Below are 16,740 nucleotides of genomic sequence, written 5' to 3'. Positions count from 1 at the left end.
CCACTGCATCCTTGCTGCTTTCTCATGTGGAAGTCTGTTTAATGTGAAAACAAGGTGATATCTAATTAGCACACAGGTAAGAAATTACGAAAATCTTTATTTAAGGGTGAAGATGTTTCTCACAAAATTGTTGCCCCAATGCATCATTGAAATTCAAGCTGGAAAGATGATTTTAATATATCACTTGTACATTTTGTATTGCACTTCTGGTGACAATGTAGTTTTTTTTGTCAATTACCATTTTAATAATAGGGTAAAGAAAATTAAGTGGATTTTTGAAAGAAAACTATACTGTCAATATACTATTAAAACAAATTAAAATGGTAAAAGTTATTGTACTTTAAGTAAAAATAAAAGAGCAAAAATATCAATCCCAGTTTTGATTACTTAAATTAACAAAAAAAAATGCATATAGCAAAGGATAGTTTCAATCTGCCTACCTCTGGGTTATGGGTCCAGCATGCTTCCATTGCAGTACTCTGCTGCACATGTAAGTGCAAGAGATCCTGAAGCACTCACTCATCATGGGAAAGTACCAATGTGTTTATTCATTGGTTGATGGAAGAAACATCTTACAAAAACTCTCCAGATTATTGATTTTTTAATGTTTTTCTAGGAAACGTTCTAGATGTATGCTTATTAGCCTTTGTCAGTATGTACTTTTTGCAAAGTGTCTCTGTGGCGCAATCGGTTAGTGTGTTTGGCTATTAACCAAAAGGTTGGTGGTTCAATCCCACCCAGGGACGTAATTGACCTTGTGATCAGATTTTGGTGATATTTAAGTAGACAAGTCAAAATTTCAAACCCCCTCTTATTGTGTAGGGTACCTGGCCTTCTCTGATGTAATCAGAGTTAGATTTGATTCAGTGATTTTATAAAAAACAGCTAGGAAGCACAATTTAGCAGTGGGTTGCAGAGAAAAAAAATATGCTGGCAGAAAAATCCAATCGAGTGATTAAACAGCTCTTCATTTTCTGGCTTTTTTTTTATGCTAACAAATTTGTTCTCTGAAAAGTGTCCACAAAGCCAAGTCCCTGATTAACACCTTTGTAAGGATGGTTTTTCACCTATTACTAAATTAAACTTGCTTCATTGGAAAGGCAGCAAGATGCATCCTCATTTCAATGTCTACTGAAATAATACAAGTTGACACCAGGAAACATTAACGCCACTGCATCCTTGCTGCTTTCTCATGTGGAAGTCTGTTTAATGTGAAAACAAGGTGATATCTAATTAGCACACAGGTAAGGAATTAAGAAAATCTTTATTTAAGGGTGAAGATGTTTCTCACAAAATTGTTGACCCAATGCATCATTGAAATTCAAGCTGGAAAGATGATTTTAATATATCACTTGTACATTTTGTATTGCTCTTCTGGTGACAATGTAGTTTGTTTTTGTCAATTACCATTTTAATAATAGGGTAAAGAAAATGAAGTGGATTTTTGAAAGAAAACAATACTGTCAATATACTATTAAAACAAATTAAAATGGTAAAAGTTATTGTACTTTAAGTAAAAATAAAAGAGACAAAATATCAATCCCAGTTTTGGATTACTTTAATTAACAAAAAAAAAAATGCATATAGCAGAGGATAGTTTCAATCTGCCTACCTCTGGGTTATGGGCCCAGCATGCTTCCATTGCAGTACTCTGCTGCACATGTAAGTTCAAGAGATCCTGAAGCACTCACTCATCATGGGAAAGTACCAATGTGTTTCTTCGTTGGTTGATGGAAGAAACATCTTACAAAAACTCTACAGATTATTGACTTTTTAAAGTTTTTCTAGGAAACATTTTAGATGAATGCTTATTATCCTTTGTCAGTATGGACTTTTGCAAAGTGTCTCTGTGGCGCAATCAGTTAGTATGTATGGCTATTAACCAAAAGGTTGGTGGTTCAATCCCACCCAGAGACCTAATTGACCTTGTTATCAGATTTTGGTGATCTTTAAGTAGACAAGTCAAAATTTCAAACCCCCTGTTATGGTGTAGGGTACCTGGCCTTCTCTGATGTAATCAGAGTTAGATTTGATTCAGTGATTTTATAAAAACAGCTAGGAAGCACAATTTAGCAGTGGGTTGCAGAGAAAAAAAATATGCTGGCAGAAAAATCCAATTGAGTGATTAAACAGCTCTTTATTTTCTGGCTTTATTTTTATGCTAACAAATTTGTTCTCTGAAAAGTGTCCACAAAGCCAAGTCTCTGATTAACACCTTTGTATGGATGGTTTTTCACCTATTACTAAATTAAACTTGCTTCATTGGAAAGGCAGCAAGATGCATCCTCATTTCAATGTCTACTGAAATAATACAGGTTGACACCAGGAAACATTAACGCCACTGCATCCTTGCTGCTTTCTCATGTGGAAGTCTGTTTAATGTGAAAACAAGGTGATATCTAATTAGCACACAGGTAAGGAATTAAGAAAATCTTTATTTAAGGGTGAAGATGTTTCTCACAAAATCGTTGCCCCAATGCATCATTGAAATTCAAGCTGGAAAGATGATTTTAATATATCACTTGTACATTTTGTATTGCTCTTCTGGTGACAATGTAGTTTGTTTTTGTCAATTACCATTTTAATAATAGGGTAAAGAAAATGAAGTGGATTTTTGAAAGAAAACAATACTGTCAATATACTATTAAAACAAATTAAAATGGTAAAAGTTATTGTACTTTAAGTAAAAATAAAAGAGCCAAAATATCAATCCCAGTTTTGGATTACTTTAATTAACAAACAAAAAAATGCATATAGCAGAGGATAGTTTCAATCTGCCTACCTCTTGGTTATGGGCCCAGCATGCTTCCATTGCTGTACTCTGCTGCACATGTAAGTGCAAGAGATCCTGAAGCACTCACTCATCATGGGAAAGTACCAATGTGTTTCTTCGTTGGTTGATAGAAGAAACATTTTACAAAAACTCTCCAGATTATTGACTTTTTTAAGTTTTTCTAGGAAACGTTTTAGATGAACGCTTATTAGCCTTTGTCAGTATGAACTTTTGCAAAGTGTCTCTGTGGTGCAATCAGTTAGTATGTACGGCTATTAACCAAAAGGTTGGTGGTTCAATCCCACCCAGGGACCTAATTGACCTTGTTATCAGATTTTGGTGATCTTTAAGTAGACAAGTCAAATTTCATACCCCCTGTTATGGTGTAGGGTACCTGGCCTTCTCTGATGTAATCAGAGTTAGATTTGATTCAGTGATTTTATAAAAACATCTAGGAAGCACAATTTAGCAGTGGGTTGCAGAGAAAAAGAAATATGCTGGCAAAAAAATCAAATTGCGTGATTAAACAGCTCTTCATTTTCTGGCTTTATTTTTATGCTAACAAATTTGTTCTCTGAAAAGTGTCCACAAAGCCAAGTCTCTGATTAACACCTTTGTAGGGATGGTTTTTCACCTATTACTAAATTAAACTTGCTTCATTGGAAAGGCAGCAAGATGCATCCTCATTTCAATGTCTACTGAAATAATACAGGTTGACACCAGGAAACATTAACGCCACTGCATCCTTGCTGCTTTCTCATGTGGAAGTCTGTTTAATGTGAAAACAAGGTGATATCTAATTAGCACACAGGTAAGGAATTAAGAAAATCTTTATTTAAGGGTGAAGATGTTTCTCACAAAATCGTTGACCCAATGCATCATTGAAATTCAAGCTGGAAAGATGATTTTAATATATCACTTGTACATTTTGTATTGCTCTTCTGGTGACAATGTAGTTTGTTTTTGTCAATTACCATTTTAATAATAGGGTAAAGAAAATGAAGTGGATTTTTGAAAGAAAACAATACTGTCAATATACTATTAAAACAAATTAAAATGGTAAAAGTTATTGTACTTTAAGTAAAAATAAAAGAGACAAAATATCAATCCCAGTTTTGGATTACTTTAATTAACAAAAAAAAATGCATATAGCAGAGGATAGTTTCAATCTGCCTACCTCTGGGTTATGGGCCCAGCATGCTTCCATTTCAGTACTCTGCTGCACATGTAAGTTCAAGAGATCCTGAAGCACTCACTCATCATGGGAAAGTACCAATGTGTTTCTTCGTTGGTTGATGGAAGAAACATCTTACAAAAACTCTCCAGATTATTGACTTTTTAAAGTTTTTCTAGGAAACGTTTTAGATGAATGCTTATTAGCCTTTGTCAGTATGGACTTTTGCAAAGTGTCTCTGTGGCGCAATCAGTTAGTATGTACGGCTATTAACCAAAAGGTTGGTGGTTCAATCCCACCCAGGGACCTAATTGACCTTGTTATCAGATTTTGGTGATCTTTAAGTAGACAAGTCAAAATTTCAAACCCCCTGTTATGGTGTAGGGTACCTGGCCTTCTCTGATGTAATCAGAGTTAGATTTGATTCAGTGATTTTATAAAAACAGCTAGGAAGCACAATTTAGCAGTGGGTTGCAGAGAAAAAAAATATGCTGGCAGAAAAATCCAATTGAGTGATTAAACAGCTCTTTATTTTCTGGCTTTTTTTTTATGCTAACAAATTTGTTCTCTGAAAAGTGTCCACAAAGCCAAATCTCTGATTAACACCTTTGTAAGGATGGTTTTTCACCTATTACTAAATTAAACTTGCTTCATTGGAAAGGCAGCAAGATGCATCCTCATTTCAATGTCTACTGAAATAATACAGGTTGACACCAGGAAACATTAACGCCACTGCATCCTTGCTGCTTTCTCATGTGGAAGTCTGTTTAATGTGAAAACAAGGTGATATCTAATTAGCACACAGGTAAGGAATTAAGAAAATCTTTATTTAAGGGTGAAGATGTTTCTCACAAAATCGTTGCCCCAATGCATCATTGAAATTCAAGCTGGAAATATGATTTTAATATATCACTTGTACATTTTTTATTGCTCTTCTGGTGACAATGTAGTTTGTTTTTGTCAATTACCATTTTAATAATAGGGTAAAGAAAATGAAGTGGATTTTTGAAAGGAAACAATACTGTCAATATACTATTAAAACAAATTAAAATGGTAAAAGTTATTGTACTTTAAGTAAAAATAAAAGAGACAAAATATCAATCCCAGTTTTGGATTACTTTAATTAACAAAAAAAAAATGCATATAGCAGAGGATAGTTTCAATCTGCCTACCTCTGGGTTATGGGCCCAGCATGCTTCCATTGCAGTACTCTGCTGCACATGTAAGTGCAAGAGATCCTGAAGCACTCACTCATCATGGGAAAGTACCAATGTGTTTCTTCGTTGGTTGATGGAAGAAACATCTTACAAAAACTCTCCAGATTATAAACTTTTTAAAGTTTTTCTAGGAAACGTTTTAGATGAATGCTTATTAGCCTTTGTCAGTAAGGACTTTTGCAAAGTGTCTCTGTGGCGCAATCAGTTAGTATGTACGGCTATTAACCAAAAGGTTGGTGGTTCAATCCCACCCAGGGACCTAATTGACCTTGTTATCAGATTTTGGTGATCTTTAGGTAGACAAGTCAAAATTTCAAACCCCCTGTTATGGTGTAGGGTACCTGGCCTTCTCTGATGTAATCAGAGTTAGATTTGATTCAGTGATTTTATAAAAACAGCTAGGAAGCACAATTTAGCAGTGGGTTGCAGAGAAAAAAAATATGCTGGCAGAAAAATCCAATTGAGTGATTAAACAGCTCTTTATTTTCTGGCTTTATTTTTATGCTAACAAATTTGTTCTCTGAAAAGTGTCCACAAAGCCAAGTCTCTGATTAACACCTTTGTAAGGATGGTTTTTCACCTATTACTAAATTAAACTTGCTTCATTGGAAAGGCAGCAAGATGCATCCTCATTTCAATGTCTACTGAAATAATACAGGTTGACACCAGGAAACATTAACACCACTGCATCCTTGCTGCTTTCTCATGTGGAAGTCTGTTTAATGTGAAAACAAGGTGATATCTAATTAGCACACAGGTAAGGAATTAAGAAAATCTTTATTTAAGGGTGAAGATGTTTCTCACAAAATCGTTGCCCCAATGCATCATTGAAATTCAAGCTGGAAAGATGATTTTAATATATCACTTGTACATTTTGTATTGCTCTTCTGGTGACAATGTAGTTTGTTTTTGTCAATTACCATTTTAATAATAGGGTAAAGAAAATGAAGTGGATTTTTGAAAGAAAACAATACTGTCAATATACTATTAAAACAAATTAAAATGGTAAAAGTTATTGTACTTTAAGTAAAAATAAAAGAGCCAAAATATCAATCCCAGTTTTGGATTACTTTAATTAACAAAAAAAAATGCATATAGCAGAGGATAGTTTCAATCTGCCTACCTCTGGGTTATGGGCCCAGCATGCTTCCATTGCAGTACTCTGCTGCACATGTAAGTGCAAGAGATCCTGAAGCACTCACTCATCATGGGAAAGTACCAATGTGTTTCTTCGTTGGTTGATGGAAGAAACATCTTACAAAAACTCTCCAGATTATTGACTTTTTAAAGTTTTTCTAGGAAACGTTTTAGATGAATGCTTATTAGCCTTTGTCAGTATGGACTTTTGCAAAGTGTCTCTGTGGCGCAATCAGTTAGTATGTACGGCTATTAACCAAAAGGTTGGTGGTTCAATCCCACCCAGGGACCTAATTGACCTTGTTATCAGATTTTGGTGATCTTTAAGTAGACAAGTCAAAATTTCAAACCCCCTGTTATGGTGTAGGGTACCTGGCCTTCTCTGATGTAATCAGAGTTAGATTTGATTCAGTGATTTTATAAAAACAGCTAGGAAGCACAATTTAGCAGTGGGTTGCAGAGAAAAAAAATATGCTGGCAGAAAAATCCAATTGAGTGATTAAACAGCTCTTTATTTTCTGGCTTTTTTTTTATGCTAACAAATTTGTTCTCTGAAAAGTGTCCACAAAGCCAAATCTCTGATTAACACCTTTGTAAGGATGGTTTTTCACCTATTACTAAATTAAACTTGCTTCATTGGAAAGGCAGCAAGATGCATCCTCATTTCAATGTCTACTGAAATAATACAGGTTGACACCAGGAAACATTAACGCCACTGCATCCTTGCTGCTTTCTCATGTGGAAGTCTGTTTAATGTGAAAACAAGGTGATATCTAATTAGCACACAGGTAAGGAATTAAGAAAATCTTTATTTAAGGGTGAAGATGTTTCTCACAAAATCGTTGCCCCAATGCATCATTGAAATTCAAGCTGGAAATATGATTTTAATATATCACTTGTACATTTTTTATTGCTCTTCTGGTGACAATGTAGTTTGTTTTTGTCAATTACCATTTTAATAATAGGGTAAAGAAAATGAAGTGGATTTTTGAAAGGAAACAATACTGTCAATATACTATTAAAACAAATTAAAATGGTAAAAGTTATTGTACTTTAAGTAAAAATAAAAGAGACAAAATATCAATCCCAGTTTTGGATTACTTTAATTAACAAAAAAAAAATGCATATAGCAGAGGATAGTTTCAATCTGCCTACCTCTGGGTTATGGGCCCAGCATGCTTCCATTGCAGTACTCTGCTGCACATGTAAGTGCAAGAGATCCTGAAGCACTCACTCATCATGGGAAAGTACCAATGTGTTTCTTCGTTGGTTGATGGAAGAAACATCTTACAAAAACTCTCCAGATTATAAACTTTTTAAAGTTTTTCTAGGAAACGTTTTAGATGAATGCTTATTAGCCTTTGTCAGTAAGGACTTTTGCAAAGTGTCTCTGTGGCGCAATCAGTTAGTATGTACGGCTATTAACCAAAAGGTTGGTGGTTCAATCCCACCCAGGGACCTAATTGACCTTGTTATCAGATTTTGGTGATCTTTAGGTAGACAAGTCAAAATTTCAAACCCCCTGTTATGGTGTAGGGTACCTGGCCTTCTCTGATGTAATCAGAGTTAGATTTGATTCAGTGATTTTATAAAAACAGCTAGGAAGCACAATTTAGCAGTGGGTTGCAGAGAAAAAAAATATGCTGGCAGAAAAATCCAATTGAGTGATTAAACAGCTCTTTATTTTCTGGCTTTATTTTTATGCTAACAAATTTGTTCTCTGAAAAGTGTCCACAAAGCCAAGTCTCTGATTAACACCTTTGTAAGGATGGTTTTTCACCTATTACTAAATTAAACTTGCTTCATTGGAAAGGCAGCAAGATGCATCCTCATTTCAATGTCTACTGAAATAATACAGGTTGACACCAGGAAACATTAACACCACTGCATCCTTGCTGCTTTCTCATGTGGAAGTCTGTTTAATGTGAAAACAAGGTGATATCTAATTAGCACACAGGTAAGGAATTAAGAAAATCTTTATTTAAGGGTGAAGATGTTTCTCACAAAATCGTTGCCCCAATGCATCATTGAAATTCAAGCTGGAAAGATGATTTTAATATATCACTTGTACATTTTGTATTGCTCTTCTGGTGACAATGTAGTTTGTTTTTGTCAATTACCATTTTAATAATAGGGTAAAGAAAATGAAGTGGATTTTTGAAAGAAAACAATACTGTCAATATACTATTAAAACAAATTAAAATGGTAAAAGTTATTGTACTTTAAGTAAAAATAAAAGAGCAAAAATATCAATCCCAGTTTTGATTACTTAAATTAACAAAAAAAAATGCATATAGCAAAGGATAGTTTCAATCTGCCTACCTCTGGGTTATGGGTCCAGCATGCTTCCATTGCAGTACTCTGCTGCACATGTAAGTGCAAGAGATCCTGAAGCACTCACTCATCATGGGAAAGTACCAATGTGTTTATTCATTGGTTGATGGAAGAAACATCTTACAAAAACTCTCCAGATTATTGATTTTTTAATGTTTTTCTAGGAAACGTTCTAGATGTATGCTTATTAGCCTTTGTCAGTATGTACTTTTTGCAAAGTGTCTCTGTGGCGCAATCGGTTAGTGTGTTCGGCTATTAACCAAAAGGTTGGTGGTTCAATCCCACCCAGGGACATAATTGACCTTGTGATCAGATTTTGGTGATATTTAAGTAGACAAGTCAAAATTTCAAACCCCCTCTTATTGTGTAGGGTACCTGGCCTTCTCTGATGTAATCAGAGTTAGATTTGATTCAGTGATTTTATAAAAAACAGCTAGGAAGCACAATTTAGCAGTGGGTTGCAGAGAAAAAAAATATGCTGGCAGAAAAATCCAATCGAGTGATTAAACAGCTCTTCATTTTCTGGCTTTTTTTTTATGCTAACAAATTTGTTCTCTGAAAAGTGTCCACAAAGCCAAGTCTCTGATTAACACCTTTGTAAGGATGGTTTTTCACCTATTACTAAATTAAACTTGCTTCATTGGAAAGGCAGCAAGATGCATCCTCATTTCAATGTCTACTGAAATAATACAAGTTGACACCAGGAAACATTAACGCCACTGCATCCTTGCTGCTTTCTCATGTGGAAGTCTGTTTAATGTGAAAACAAGGTGATATCTAATTAGCACACAGGTAAGGAATTAAGAAAATCTTTATTTAAGGGTGAAGATGTTTCTCACAAAATTGTTGACCCAATGCATCATTGAAATTCAAGCTGGAAAGATGATTTTAATATATCACTTGTACATTTTGTATTGCTCTTCTGGTGACAATGTAGTTTGTTTTTGTCAATTACCATTTTAATAATAGGGTAAAGAAAATGAAGTGGATTTTTGAAAGAAAACAATACTGTCAATATACTATTAAAACAAATTAAAATGGTAAAAGTTATTGTACTTTAAGTAAAAATAAAAGAGACAAAATATCAATCCCAGTTTTGGATTACTTTAATTAACAAAAAAAAAATGCATATAGCAGAGGATAGTTTCAATCTGCCTACCTCTGGGTTATGGGCCCAGCATGCTTCCATTGCAGTACTCTGCTGCACATGTAAGTTCAAGAGATCCTGAAGCACTCACTCATCATGGGAAAGTACCAATGTGTTTCTTCGTTGGTTGATGGAAGAAACATCTTACAAAAACTCTCCAGATTATTGACTTTTTAAAGTTTTTCTAGGAAACGTTTTAGATGAATGCTTATTATCCTTTGTCAGTATGGACTTTTGCAAAGTGTCTCTGTGGCGCAATCAGTTAGTATGTATGGCTATTAACCAAAAGGTTGGTGGTTCAATCCCACCCAGAGACCTAATTGACCTTGTTATCAGATTTTGGTGATCTTTAAGTAGACAAGTCAAAATTTCAAACCCCCTGTTATGGTGTAGGGTACCTGGCCTTCTCTGATGTAATCAGAGTTAGATTTGATTCAGTGATTTTATAAAAACAGCTAGGAAGCACAATTTAGCAGTGGGTTGCAGAGAAAAAAAATATGCTGGCAGAAAAATCCAATTGAGTGATTAAACAGCTCTTTATTTTCTGGCTTTATTTTTATGCTAACAAATTTGTTCTCTGAAAAGTGTCCACAAAGCCAAGTCTCTGATTAACACCTTTGTAAGGATGGTTTTTCACCTATTACTAAATTAAACTTGCTTCATTGGAAAGGCAGCAAGATGCATCCTCATTTCAATGTCTACTGAAATAATACAGGTTGACACCAGGAAACATTAACGCCACTGCATCCTTGCTGCTTTCTCATGTGGAAGTCTGTTTAATGTGAAAACAAGGTGATATCTAATTAGCACACAGGTAAGGAATTAAGAAAATCTTTATTTAAGGGTGAAGATGTTTCTCACAAAATCGTTGCCCCAATGCATCATTGAAATTCAAGCTGGAAAGATGATTTTAATATATCACTTGTACATTTTGTATTGCTCTTCTGGTGACAATGTAGTTTGTTTTTGTCAATTACCATTTTAATAATAGGGTAAAGAAAATGAAGTGGATTTTTGAAAGAAAACAATACTGTCAATATACTATTAAAACAAATTAAAATGGTAAAAGTTATTGTACTTTAAGTAAAAATAAAAGAGCCAAAATATCAATCCCAGTTTTGGATTACTTTAATTAACAAAAAAAAATGCATATAGCAGAGGATAGTTTCAATCTGCCTACCTCTGGGTTATGGGCCCAGCATGCTTCCATTGCAGTACTCTGCTGCACATGTAAGTGCAAGAGATCCTGAAGCACTCACTCATCATGGGAAAGTACCAATGTGTTTCTTCGTTGGTTGATGGAAGAAACATCTTACAAAAACTCTCCAGATTATTGACTTTTTAAAGTTTTTCTAGGAAACGTTTTAGATGAATGCTTATTAGCCTTTGTCAGTATGAACTTTTGCAAAGTGTCTCTGTGGCGCAATCAGTTAGTATGTATGGCTATTAACCAAAAGGTTGGTGGTTCAATCCCACCCAGGGACCTAATTGACCTTGTTATCAGATTTTGGTGATCTTTAAGTAGACAAGTCAAATTTCATACCCCCTGTTATGGTGTAGGGTACCTGGCCTTCTCTGATGTAATCAGAGTTAGATTTGATTCAGTGATTTTATAAAAACATCTAGGAAGCACAATTTAGCAGTGGGTTGCAGAGAAAAAGAAATATGCTGGCAAAAAAATCAAATTGCGTGATTAAACAGCTCTTCATTTTCTGGCTTTATTTTTATGCTAACAAATTTGTTCTCTGAAAAGTGTCCACAAAGCCAAGTCTCTGATTAACACCTTTGTAGGGATGGTTTTTCACCTATTACTAAATTAAACTTGCTTCATTGGAAAGGCAGCAAGATGCATCCTCATTTCAATGTCTACTGAAATAATACAGGTTGACACCAGGAAACATTAACGCCACTGCATCCTTGCTGCTTTCTCATGTGGAAGTCTGTTTAATGTGAAAACAAGGTGATATCTAATTAGCACACAGGTAAGAAATTACGAAAATCTTTATTTAAGGGTGAAGATGTTTCTCACAAAATTGTTGCCCCAATGCATCATTGAAATTCAAGCTGGAAAGATGATTTTAATATATCACTTGTACATTTTGTATTGCACTTCTGGTGACAATGTAGTTTTTTTTGTCAATTACCATTTTAATAATAGGGTAAAGAAAATTAAGTGGATTTTTGAAAGAAAACTATACTGTCAATATACTATTAAAACAAATTAAAATGGTAAAAGTTATTGTACTTTAAGTAAAAATAAAAGAGCAAAAATATCAATCCCAGTTTTGATTACTTAAATTAACAAAAAAAAATGCATATAGCAAAGGATAGTTTCAATCTGCCTACCTCTGGGTTATGGGTCCAGCATGCTTCCATTGCAGTACTCTGCTGCACATGTAAGTGCAAGAGATCCTGAAGCACTCACTCATCATGGGAAAGTACCAATGTGTTTATTCATTGGTTGATGGAAGAAACATCTTACAAAAACTCTCCAGATTATTGATTTTTTAATGTTTTTCTAGGAAACGTTCTAGATGTATGCTTATTAGCCTTTGTCAGTATGTACTTTTTGCAAAGTGTCTCTGTGGCGCAATCGGTTAGTGTGTTCGGCTATTAACCAAAAGGTTGGTGGTTCAATCCCACCCAGGGACATAATTGGCCTTGTGATCAGATTTTGGTGATATTTAAGTAGACAAGTCAAAATTTCAAACCCCCTCTTATTGTGTAGGGTACCTGGCCTTCTCTGATGTAATCAGAGTTAGATTTGATTCAGTGATTTTATAAAAAACAGCTAGGAAGCACAATTTAGCAGTGGGTTGCAGAGAAAAAAAATATGCTGGCAGAAAAATCCAATCGAGTGATTAAACAGCTCTTCATTTTCTGGCTTTTTTTTATGCTAACAAATTTGTTCTCTGAAAAGTGTCCACAAAGCCAAGTCTCTGATTAACACCTTTGTAAGGATGGTTTTTCACCTATTACTAAATTAAACTTGCTTCATTGGAAAGGCAGCAAGATGCATCCTCATTTCAATGTCTACTGAAATAATACAAGTTGACACCAGGAAACATTAACGCCACTGCATCCTTGCTGCTTTCTCATGTGGAAGTCTGTTTAATGTGAAAACAAGGTGATATCTAATTAGCACACAGGTAAGGAATTAAGAAAATCTTTATTTAAGGGTGAAGATGTTTCTCACAAAATTGTTGACCCAATGCATCATTGAAATTCAAGCTGGAAAGATGATTTTAATATATCACTTGTACATTTTGTATTGCTCTTCTGGTGACAATGTAGTTTGTTTTTGTCAATTACCATTTTAATAATAGGGTAAAGAAAATGAAGTGGATTTTTGAAAGAAAACAATACTGTCAATATACTATTAAAACAAATTAAAATGGTAAAAGTTATTGTACTTTAAGTAAAAATAAAAGAGACAAAATATCAATCCCAGTTTTGGATTACTTTAATTAACAAAAAAAAAATGCATATAGCAGAGGATAGTTTCAATCTGCCTACCTCTGGGTTATGGGCCCAGCATGCTTCCATTGCAGTACTCTGCTGCACATGTAAGTTCAAGAGATCCTGAAGCACTCACTCATCATGGGAAAGTACCAATGTGTTTCTTCGTTGGTTGATGGAAGAAACATCTTACAAAAACTCTCCAGATTATTGACTTTTTAAAGTTTTTCTAGGAAACGTTTTAGATGAATGCTTATTATCCTTTGTCAGTATGGACTTTTGCAAAGTGTCTCTGTGGCGCAATCAGTTAGTATGTATGGCTATTAACCAAAAGGTTGGTGGTTCAATCCCACCCAGAGACCTAATTGACCTTGTTATCAGATTTTGGTGATCTTTAAGTAGACAAGTCAAAATTTCAAACCCCCTGTTATGGTGTAGGGTACCTGGCCTTCTCTGATGTAATCAGAGTTAGATTTGATTCAGTGATTTTATAAAAACAGCTAGGAAGCACAATTTAGCAGTGGGTTGCAGAGAAAAAAAATATGCTGGCAGAAAAATCCAATTGAGTGATTAAACAGCTCTTTATTTTCTGGCTTTATTTTTATGCTAACAAATTTGTTCTCTGAAAAGTGTCCACAAAGCCAAGTCTCTGATTAACACCTTTGTAAGGATGGTTTTTCACCTATTACTAAATTAAACTTGCTTCATTGGAAAGGCAGCAAGATGCATCCTCATTTCAATGTCTACTGAAATAATACAGGTTGACACCAGGAAACATTAACGCCACTGCATCCTTGCTGCTTTCTCATGTGGAAGTCTGTTTAATGTGAAAACAAGGTGATATCTAATTAGCACACAGGTAAGGAATTAAGAAAATCTTTATTTAAGGGTGAAGATGTTTCTCACAAAATCGTTGCCCCAATGCATCATTGAAATTCAAGCTGGAAAGATGATTTTAATATATCACTTGTACATTTTGTATTGCTCTTCTGGTGACAATGTAGTTTGTTTTTGTCAATTACCATTTTAATAATAGGGTAAAGAAAATGAAGTGGATTTTTGAAAGAAAACAATACTGTCAATATACTATTAAAACAAATTAAAATGGTAAAAGTTATTGTACTTTAAGTAAAAATAAAAGAGCCAAAATATCAATCCCAGTTTTGGATTACTTTAATTAACAAACAAAAAAATGCATATAGCAGAGGATAGTTTCAATCTGCCTACCTCTGGGTTATGGGCCCAGCATGCTTCCATTGCTGTACTCTGCTGCACATGTAAGTGCAAGAGATCCTGAAGCACTCACTCATCATGGGAAAGTACCAATGTGTTTCTTCGTTGGTTGATAGAAGAAACATTTTACAAAAACTCTCCAGATTATTGACTTTTTAAAGTTTTTCTAGGAAACGTTTTAGATGAATGCTTATTAGCCTTTGTCAGTATAAACTTTTGCAAAGTGTCTCTGTGGCGCAATCAGTTAGTATGTATGGCTATTAACCAAAAGGTTGGTGGTTCAATCCCACCCAGGGACCTAATTGACCTTGTTATCAGATTTTGGTGATCTTTAAGTAGACAAGTCAAATTTCATACCCCCTGTTATGGTGTAGGGTACCTGGCCTTCTCTGATGTAATCAGAGTTAGATTTGATTCAGTGATTTTATAAAAACATCTAGGAAGCACAATTTAGCAGTGGGTTGCAGAGAAAAAGAAATATGCTGGCAAAAAAATCAAATTGCGTGATTAAACAGCTCTTCATTTTCTGGCTTTATTTTTATGCTAACAAATTTGTTCTCTGAAAAGTGTCCACAAAGCCAAGTCTCTGATTAACACCTTTGTAGGGATGGTTTTTCACCTATTACTAAATTAAACTTGCTTCATTGGAAAGGCAGCAAGATGCATCCTCATTTCAATGTCTACTGAAATAATACAGGTTGACACCAGGAAACATTAACGCCACTGCATCCTTGCTGCTTTCTCATGTGGAAGTCTGTTTAATGTGAAAACAAGGTGATATCTAATTAGCACACAGGTAAGAAATTACGAAAATCTTTATTTAAGGGTGAAGATGTTTCTCACAAAATTGTTGCCCCAATGCATCATTGAAATTCAAGCTGGAAAGATGATTTTAATATATCACTTGTACATTTTGTATTGCACTTCTGGTGACAATGTAGTTTTTTTTGTCAATTACCATTTTAATAATAGGGTAAAGAAAATTAAGTGGATTTTTGAAAGAAAACTATACTGTCAATATACTATTAAAACAAATTAAAATGGTAAAAGTTATTGTACTTTAAGTAAAAATAAAAGAGCAAAAATATCAATCCCAGTTTTGATTACTTAAATTAACAAAAAAAAATGCATATAGCAAAGGATAGTTTCAATCTGCCTACCTCTGGGTTATGGGTCCAGCATGCTTCCATTGCAGTACTCTGCTGCACATGTAAGTGCAAGAGATCCTGAAGCACTCACTCATCATGGGAAAGTACCAATGTGTTTATTCATTGGTTGATGGAAGAAACATCTTACAAAAACTCTCCAGATTATTGATTTTTTAATGTTTTTCTAGGAAACGTTCTAGATGTATGCTTATTAGCCTTTGTCAGTATGTACTTTTTGCAAAGTGTCTCTGTGGCGCAATCGGTTAGTGTGTTCGGCTATTAACCAAAAGGTTGGTGGTTCAATCCCACCCAGGGACGTAATTGACCTTGTGATCAGATTTTGGTGATATTTAAGTAGACAAGTCAAAATTTCAAACCCCCTCTTATTGTGTAGGGTACCTGGCCTTCTCTGATGTAATCAGAGTTAGATTTGATTCAGTGATTTTATAAAAAACAGCTAGGAAGCACAATTTAGCAGTGGGTTGCAGAGAAAAAAAATATGCTGGCAGAAAAATCCAATCGAGTGATTAAACAGCTCTTCATTTTCTGGCTTTTTTTTTATGCTAACAAATTTGTTCTCTGAAAAGTGTCCACAAAGCCAAGTCTCTGATTAACACCTTTGTAAGGATGGTTTTTCACCTATTACTAAATTAAACTTGCTTCATTGGAAAGGCAGCAAGATGCATCCTCATTTCAATGTCTACTGAAATAATACAGGTTGACACCAGGAAACATTAACGCCACTGCATCCTTGCTGCTTTCTCATGTGGAAGTCTGTTTAATGTGAAAACAAGGTGATATCTAATTAGCACACAGGTAAGGAATTAAGAAAATCTTTATTTAAGGGTGAAGATGTTTCTCACAAAATCGTTGCCCCAATGCATCATTGAAATTCAAGCTGGAAAGATGATTTTAATATATCACTTGTACATTTTGTATTGCTCTTCTGGTGACAATGTAGTTTGTTTTTGTCAATTACCATTTTAATAATAGGGTAAAGAAAATGAAGTGGATTTTTGAAAGAAAACAATACTGTCAATATACTATTAAAACAAATTAAAATGGTAAAAGTTATTGTACTTTAAGTAAAAATAAAAGAGACAAAATATCAATCCCAG

General features: G+C 34.5%; 1 non-coding gene across 1 annotated transcript; it reads left to right on the top strand.

The window, feature by feature from the left end:
• Positions 1-672: 672 nt before the first annotated feature.
• Positions 673-746, top strand: TRNAN-AUU (transfer RNA asparagine (anticodon AUU)). Its single transcript has one exon. It is a non-coding gene; the product is annotated as a tRNA-Asn (tRNA).
• Positions 747-16,740: the final 15,994 nt, after the last annotated feature.

Source organism: Pseudophryne corroboree, assembly GCF_028390025.1.
Source record: "Pseudophryne corroboree isolate aPseCor3 chromosome 11 unlocalized genomic scaffold, aPseCor3.hap2 SUPER_11_unloc_2, whole genome shotgun sequence".
Lineage (NCBI taxonomy): Eukaryota > Metazoa > Chordata > Amphibia > Anura > Myobatrachidae > Pseudophryne > Pseudophryne corroboree.
This window is presented reverse-complemented; position numbering and strand designations above follow the sequence as displayed.